Source organism: Salvelinus alpinus, chromosome 30, assembly GCF_045679555.1.
Source record: "Salvelinus alpinus chromosome 30, SLU_Salpinus.1, whole genome shotgun sequence".
NCBI classification, from domain to species: Eukaryota; Metazoa; Chordata; class Actinopteri; order Salmoniformes; family Salmonidae; genus Salvelinus; species Salvelinus alpinus.
In genome coordinates this window covers 16659711-16667919 of record NC_092115.1, presented here as the reverse complement: position 1 = coordinate 16667919, position 8209 = coordinate 16659711, and the positions used below count along the sequence as shown (strand labels likewise).

At 41.3% G+C, this 8209-nt stretch overlaps 1 pseudogene; it reads right to left on the bottom strand.

Moving 5' to 3' along the window:
* Positions 1-1428: 1428 nt before the first annotated feature.
* Positions 1429-7169, bottom strand: LOC139560563 (thioredoxin reductase-like selenoprotein T1a; annotated as a pseudogene).
* Between the last annotated feature and the right edge of the window lie 1040 nt (positions 7170-8209).

Below are 8209 nucleotides of genomic sequence, written 5' to 3'. Positions count from 1 at the left end.
TAAGGCCATTCTACTGCCATTGCATGGCTGTGTGCTCGATTTTATACACCTGTCAGTAACGGGTTTGGCTGAAATAGCCGATCCACTAATTTGAAGGGGTATCCACATACTTTTGTATATATAGTGTATGTACATATAACTAGGAATAAAGTGACTAGACAACAGGAAAGATACACAGTAGTTAGTGTATGGGATGAGTCAAAAAGGTTTGTATATACTTTTATACACTACCGTTCAAAAGTTTGGGGTCACTTAAAAATGTCCTTGTTTTTGAAAGAAAAGCACATTTTTTTGTCCATTAAAATAACATCGAATTGATCAGAAATACAGTGTAGACATTGTTAATGTTGTAAATGACTATTGTAGCTGGAAACAGCTGATTTTTAAATGGAACATATGGAATATATGTAACCGATGTGAAATGGCTAGCTAGTTAGCGGTGGTGCGCGCTAATAGCGTTTCAGTTGGTGACGCCACTTGCTCTGAGACCTTGAAGTAGTGGTTCCCCTTGCTCTGCAAGGGCCGCGGCCTTTGTGGAGCGATGGGTAACGATGCTTCATGGGTGACTATTGTTGATATGTGCAGAGGGTCCCTGGTTCGCGCCCGGGTCGAGGGGACGGACTAAAGTAATACTGTTACATTGATGCTGTTGACCCGGATAACTGGTTGCTGCGGAAAAGGAGGAGGTCGAAAGGGGGGTGAATGTAACCGATGTGAAATGGCTAGCTAGCGGTGGTGCGCGCTAATAGCCTTTCAAGCAGTGACGTCACTTGAGACCTTGAAGTAGTGGTTCCCTTTGAAGTACTGGTTCCCCTTGCTCTGCAAAGACCGCGGCCCTTGCAAAGCAAGGGGAACCACTACTTCAAGGTTTCAGAGCAAGTGACGTCACCGACTGAAAGGCTGCTAGCGCGCACCACCGCTACCTAGCTAGCCATTTCACATCAGTTACATATACAATAATCATTAACAATGTTAACATTGTGTTTCTTTCTGATCAATTTGATGTTATTTTAATGGACAAAAAAAATTGCTTTTCAAAAACAAGGACATTTCTAAGTGACCCCAAACTTTTGAACGGTAGATTATATAGTGTACCTTCAATATAATTTCTATCCATTGTAGTCCTCCATAAGTACTGAAGAGTGCAAATTCTAAATCAATACATTTCCAATACACTTTACATCTGCTAAGTTATCGGTCTCCTGCATTTACAAAGGTCTTTAGAATGAAACTGTGATCATGTTTCTTACAAAAATATATCCCCTCCTGGATTTATCTGTGCACGTAACCTTTGAAAAACAGCTGGTGTGGTTTTTCTCTTGATCTTATCCGCCTAGTCACGTTAGAAAATAATTTACTTATCGTCATACCAACAACCAAAATCAGTTAACCTTGTCCTAGCTCAAGCAGACCAAGCTCACCCAACTCTTTCACCATTAGACAGACATTTTATTAATCTTCTTAGCTCCACTTCCAGCTATGCAAAGAAATATACAAATTACAATAATTCTGAAATGCTATTTTAAATGTTATTCAAATGCTCATGATCAGATGATGTAAAATGTTTTCTGTGTAGTACACTAACAATGGTTATACTATAATGGCTCAAAAGCAAAACGTCATGACTATATGAGGCGTGTGAGTTAAGTTTGGGGAAGCAAATTTTCACCATAAAAATGCACCTTTATAATAAAGCATTCCATGCATCATCGCATTTGCACTTATGCAAGCCTACTATTCTTAATGTGATGAGTAGATTGGATTGTCATAATTTAGGCTAATAATATAACTCAATCCCTGTTGGATGTAATGCTGAGCATGTATAGCGTACAGGCCTAGGCCAGGGCAACTGGCAGCCCTTGGAATAGTAGAATACACAAGGAGCAATTTCGAAATGTGGTTTTACATCAGCATTTTTGGGGGGGGATTGCTAAATTAGTTTAGCGGTCAGCGATCTAGACTTGTTATCATGGTCAAATTACCAGCCACCATTGATTTTGTTAGTCTCATTCATATATTAAACTGCAAGCATTTCTCTCCACCCTATGGCACAAATATATATATTATTGCAGGAAATGTATTGTAAAACAGCTAATCTTCCTCTCTGCCCCATGGCAAAATGAGTAAAATTGCATGAAATTAGTTAAATTGCTAAATCTTCTCTGCCCCGCGGCAAAATGTGTAGAATTGGAGGAAATTAACTCTAAAACGTTTTATTTATTTACACCACTGTCAAGATGGGGTCCACTAGCTCAATTAAGTTGATAATTGTTATAGTAAAAGTCAGATTAGTCTTATCATTTTCTCCTGACAGCAATAACAGTTTACTTTCCAAACTAGGTTTTCTTGCAATTGTATTTCGAAATATTGCGAAATGCCTGGATGAGCCTTTGCTTTTCAATGAGTCACAACTAAACAATCATGCATTTGGTATTTGCCGTGTGCTGCATTTCCGACTGTAGGCAATGCTTATGGCCCACTGTGGGCAAATCATACTTTAGTAGCCCATTTTAAATCATTTTATTTATTTCTGTAGACAGGAATAGGCTAATTAGGCTATATCATTTTGGCCTTACGGACACGCCACCTATGGTCATGCCTAACTCACATGGATCGATGTGTGGCTAATTAAAGGGGGGGAAATCTATATTAATCTCTAATATCTGACCATCCACATCAATATTGTTGCGCTTAAATTGATCCATGTGAGCATAAGAGACAAAACTGAATGTTTATTGTAACAAGATTAACTATCTGCAGTAGTAATAGTACAACAAAATGGCTGTTGCGGTTGCCGTAGATCCCAAGCCAGCATCAGGGGCGGGGCGTCTAAGGGGCGTGGTGAGGAGCGATGGGGACATCCAGTCTGAGCCAGCAGTCTTCCTGCCTTCAGCGCAGACCTTCATTAACATCACCTCACAGTCCATTGAGAAACCCACCTCAAACCTGCAGAGGAAAAAAAGAGACAAAAGTGAGTACATCAAGCGCATCCAAAAGTCCTTGAAGTTCTGTCAAAAAGTGACACCCTAACTTTTGATGTGAGGTTGAGTAGGTTCAGTATTCCTAAACTGACAACTATGGTCATGTGAATAGAACATTTAAGCGCACAAACACCATACCACACAGTAAATTAGTCTGAGATAGTGTGTGTGTGTGTGTGTGTGTGTGTGTGTGAGAGAGACGGTGGTTCTTTCCACTGTGCAGACTGAAGTGGATAGAAGACGTGGAGGATGGTTCCGTACGTGGAGGGGTCTATGGCTCCACCGGGGGGGGGTGAGACAGGGTTAGGAGCGGTGGTGGGGGAGTGTGTCCATGGGTACATTCATCTTCATCTCGTTCTCCAGGATCTGGACCAGCTGCTGCATGGAGGGCAGGTGACCCGACTCCAGCTTGGACCACACTGGCACATCTGCCCAGGTAGGTACAAACAAATCAACTCTCCGCACTCTTTTCTGTGTGATGTTTTACAATGATGCAGGGTCCGTGGAGGATTTGTGCATACTCATGCAAACAAGTAATGTGGCAAAGTGAGCCTTACCGTTTAACGTGATTTGAAACGCTCCTGTTGACATACACTGGTTTTCAATCATGTTGCTGAAGAAAAACACCATCATGCAGGCATAAATCTGAAAGAGACAAACAGAAACTCAATATCTACACCAATCGATGAGTGTTTTGCCATGGATTCCATCCTCTCTGGGGCAAAGTTCACTGGTTGTCAATTCAATACTTTGAGTTATAAAGTTTGTATATAACATGTATATAAGTGTAGATAACAATCTCAAATTGTTCCATAGCCTTACGTCTGTGTACCCAGCTCAAGGATAAAACAGCAACATGTTATAACAGTAGGCAAAGGAACACACAAGAGTAATGTAGTGCTCCTGTGTTACTACTTACATAACCCATGTACATTCTTATTTGCCCACAGTGTGTTTTGCATATACTATAGGCACCAAAAGTATTGGGACACTGACACATTTGTTGTTTCAGCTCTGCACTCCAGCACTTTGGATTTGAAATTATACAATGACAATGAGGTTAAAGCTTTCATTTGGAGGGTATTTTCATCCATATCGGGTTTCAATTTTATTGTAAATAAGAATCTACATTAATGTGGATGCTACCATGGTTACAGATAATCCTGAATGAATCATGAATAATGAGTGAGAAAGTTAATCATAAATATCATACCACCCCCCCCAAAAAAATGCTACCCACCCAGCATGTCTTGGGGGGAGGATATTTGTGCGTCTAACTTTCTGCTCTACTGTTGGAGCTCACTGTATATATGGATGGGATTTCAATACTGCGTGCACTCTACTTCAGCACCACTGGCTCATGTTACCTTGGAGATCCAGGTTCATAGCCAGGGAAAACAACAAACAGTTGTTATGAACTCCCATGGGTAAGGTATGAGAGAGTGTCTCTCAGTAGTCACTTGTCTATGACTACTCTTACATTTTCAATGTATCTCTTAAGGACTGAGTTAAATAAACAAATCAACATGGCTATACTTAAACTGCAGAGTATTGTTATACAATAACATACGGTATGCCTGTGACGCTAACACCAAGTGTCATGTAGCATTTTTTCCCTAAGAGACTCACCTTATTCTCCTGTCCCCAGACCCAGACGCCTGGGGCTTGCATACCGCAGAGGGCAAAAGGGTCCTTGCCGATGATGATCAGTCCGATCAGTGCCAGCTTGAACATGGACAGGAAGGAAGCAACGTGTCTGAGGACAGCAAACAAGATGTCAACTTCCAGAGAGAGGGTAGAACATAGTGGCAGATATCAAGGTGTAAATCGTCAACAAAGAAAAGGATTTTGCACCCGGCGGTATTACATTTACATTTAAGTCATTTAGCAGACGCTCTTATCCAGAGCGACTTACAAGTTGGTGCATTCACCTTATGATATCCAGTGGAACAACCACTTTACAATAGTGCATCTAACTCTTTTAAGGGGGGGGGGGGGGGGGGGGGTTAGAAGGATTACTTTATCCTATCCTAGGTATTCCTTAAAGAGGTGGGGTTTCAGGTGTCTCCGGAAGGTGGTGATTGACTCCGCTGACCTGGCGTCGTGAGGGAGTTTGTTCCACCATTAGGGTGCCAGAGCAGCGAACAGATCAGAGCCTGAAGGTACGGAGGTGCCGTTCCCCTCACAGCTCCGTAGGCAAGCACCATGGTCTTGTAGCGGATGCGAGCTTCAACTGGAAGCCAGTGGAGAGAGCGGAGGAGCGGGGTGACGTGAGAGAACTTGGGAAGGTTGAACACCAGACGGTATGTAGTGTGTTAGCCCTTAGGCCCAGAACAGATGAAGACCTGAGGGTCAATTTGTTGTTAACAACCACACATGGGAGAATACATTGCAATACGCTTCCAATTTAAGTGTCAAGTGTTTCCATGGTATGGTGGCACACAGTGTAACCAGTTCTTTTGATATACACTAGATGTCTGATAGGGAGCACTGTGTTGAAGCCACTGTGCCTCCATCTTAGCACTCCTATAGAAATTAATTTATTAATGTCTACATTATTATAGACACCTCAATGGATATTGTAATGACATTATGCATTATTACATTGTGAGCTAAACATAAAAATAAAAAGTAAAAACATTTTAATTAAAGTATAATTTTTTGAGATGACTAATGTAAACTTGTCCCCACAACAACACAAATATGTAAATACATGTAATTTTGTCCTTGAAACATTTAACTGAAATACTGTAGAATTCCATTCATTCCTATGGAGGCCTGCTCCTTACTGGAGAGTGACAATATGGCCGACCGGTGGCTTCAAAGCCTCTCAATGGCCAATACATAACATCAGCAATCCAGGGTTTATATACATCATTGAGTGTAATTTACCGGTAGAGGGGTAGAGGAAGGTAGTTCTCTCCCTCAATGCGGATGTCTGGGTACCGCTGGTACAAGACCTGCATGTACTCCTCAAACACCCTCTTGTACCCTCAGGAGATGCTGAGAGAGAGTTGGAGAGAGTCAAACAGGGCCAGAGTCAGGGGAACAGACAGAAAAACACACAGTCCTCAGAGGCAAGGCTAGATACACTTGGTCACAGCCAAACATATACACAAACTAAAGTCCAAAGTCATCTTTGATTGGTTGTTGCGACTTCCATGCTAATACTGGTGTGTTGCCAGTAAAGCATGTGGTGACATTTCATTGTATGGCACACGGTTACTCTATTGTACAAATGCATAATTAAACTACTGAATGTAACCATTTCACATTCCAAACACAAATCTCCCTTGGTCTGAGTTAATGCCATGCTCTTGATATGGTATAAATTAATCCAACAATTATTGCCTACATGGGTATGCAAATCACAGGATTAACTATTTGACAGTGGAAGTAGAGTAACTAACTAGATGTTTTTTCAAACTCTCACCACAGATGATTAATTAACAGACAAAACACGGTTGTCATTTAGCTACATAAACATGTGGATGTTGTTAGTTAACCAAAAATATTGCGCTGATTAAGGTTAGTTGACTACACCCACCCAACTTCCTGAACAGAATTAGTTAGCTAGTTACCTAATAGGATTTAACTAACTACAGTAGCTTTGCACTGCCGTAGTTAGGTTCGTTAGCTCGTTACCTCTAGCTAAATAATTAATTCAGGAAAAATAGGTTAGATAATGTTTTGAACAAAAATATGGGACGTTACACCAGTTTGACAGTCAATTTGTTTACATGGAAATTATAACGATTCTGGTTCCGAGACAGGAAATGCAAATTCGGTTTAGACTCACACAGGCAAGTAGCTAATGCTAACTGAACAACAGAGGTCTACTCAAAAATGTATTGTCCTCCCTTACCAGATTTGGAATTTAAGAAGTGGCCCTGTTGCAAATTGCATCTTCATCTTCTTAATGCCGCTGTTATCAGCCGACGCAGCACAGTACAAGGAGAGAACTCCTAGAAATATGATCGAAAAAGGTAGCCACCTCTCCGCCATTCTGCAACGATTTCTTCACTTCTGTATCAGTCCCGTGCTCCCGTCCCCCACTCTGCTCTGTGAAACTACAGCCGCGTTCACGTTCTAGACGGAACTAGGAAATACTTAAATGTCCGACTTGCTAACTGATTGAACGCGGCACTTATGTAACTGCAACCAGTTAGCAAGTCGGACATTTCAGAGTTCCGACTAGTATGAACGCAGTATATTGCCCGAGAAATTGAGTTAAGTGAAACGTCACAGTACAGAGTGAAAAAATAAGCACATGTATAATAAATTCTGTGGTTTTTCTGAGTATGAATATACATGACAGTACACCTTTAAAGCCACTTACAAAAAACACGTTCACTAGCCAGTTTTAAGGCTCCTGAGTGGCGCAGCGGTCTAAGGCACTGCATCTCGGTGCTAGAGGCGTCACTATAGACCCTGGTTCGATCACGGGCTGTATCACAACCGGCCGTGATCGGGAGTCCCATAGGGCGGCGCACAATTGGCCCAGCGTCGTCCAGGTTAGGGGGTAGGCCTTCATTGTAAATAATATATTTTTCTTAACTGACATGCCTAGTTAAATAAAAAAGAACGTTGCTCAACCAGAGAAAGTCTGTTTAGAAAACATCTAAGAAGAAAGAGTGCCTTTCTATGTTATTGGAATGTAAATTTATTTCGCATGTATCTAAAAAAGGTTTAGTCCAACCCATGAGGGGCCAGGGGTCAGGTTTTTTTTGGGGGGGGGGTTGAAATTACTTCATTCAAAAGTGAAGTATGACATAGTAGCCTAATGAGAGGAAGCCCAGTGGCCGGCAGTAGGAGAAGATGAAACGAGGTGGATTTTGGCCGACATTACGCTAAAAATACAGTTTTCTGTTACCAAAACTAGAATCTATTACTAACAGAGTGGACTAAAGTTTTTTTTAAATGCCGTTGTTTATTCACAGAGTAGGCGTTCCTTAACGGAAATATGCAAATATATTAGAACACGCCAATGGGATCTCGCTAGCTTTTGCGTGTTCTGCCACTATGACTCATTTCTAGCCAATTGAAATGACAAGCTGTGCTCTATCTTGGTTTAGTTATAAAACTCTTTGGCATAGGGAAATAGATACACGTCATCATTAAAGACCGCATCACAAGAGCGAACGCTTTAAAATTGATGCGCAACGAGCGTTCAATGAGTAGGTGACCGTTTACCTGTACAATTGAATTATCAACAACAAAAAATATGT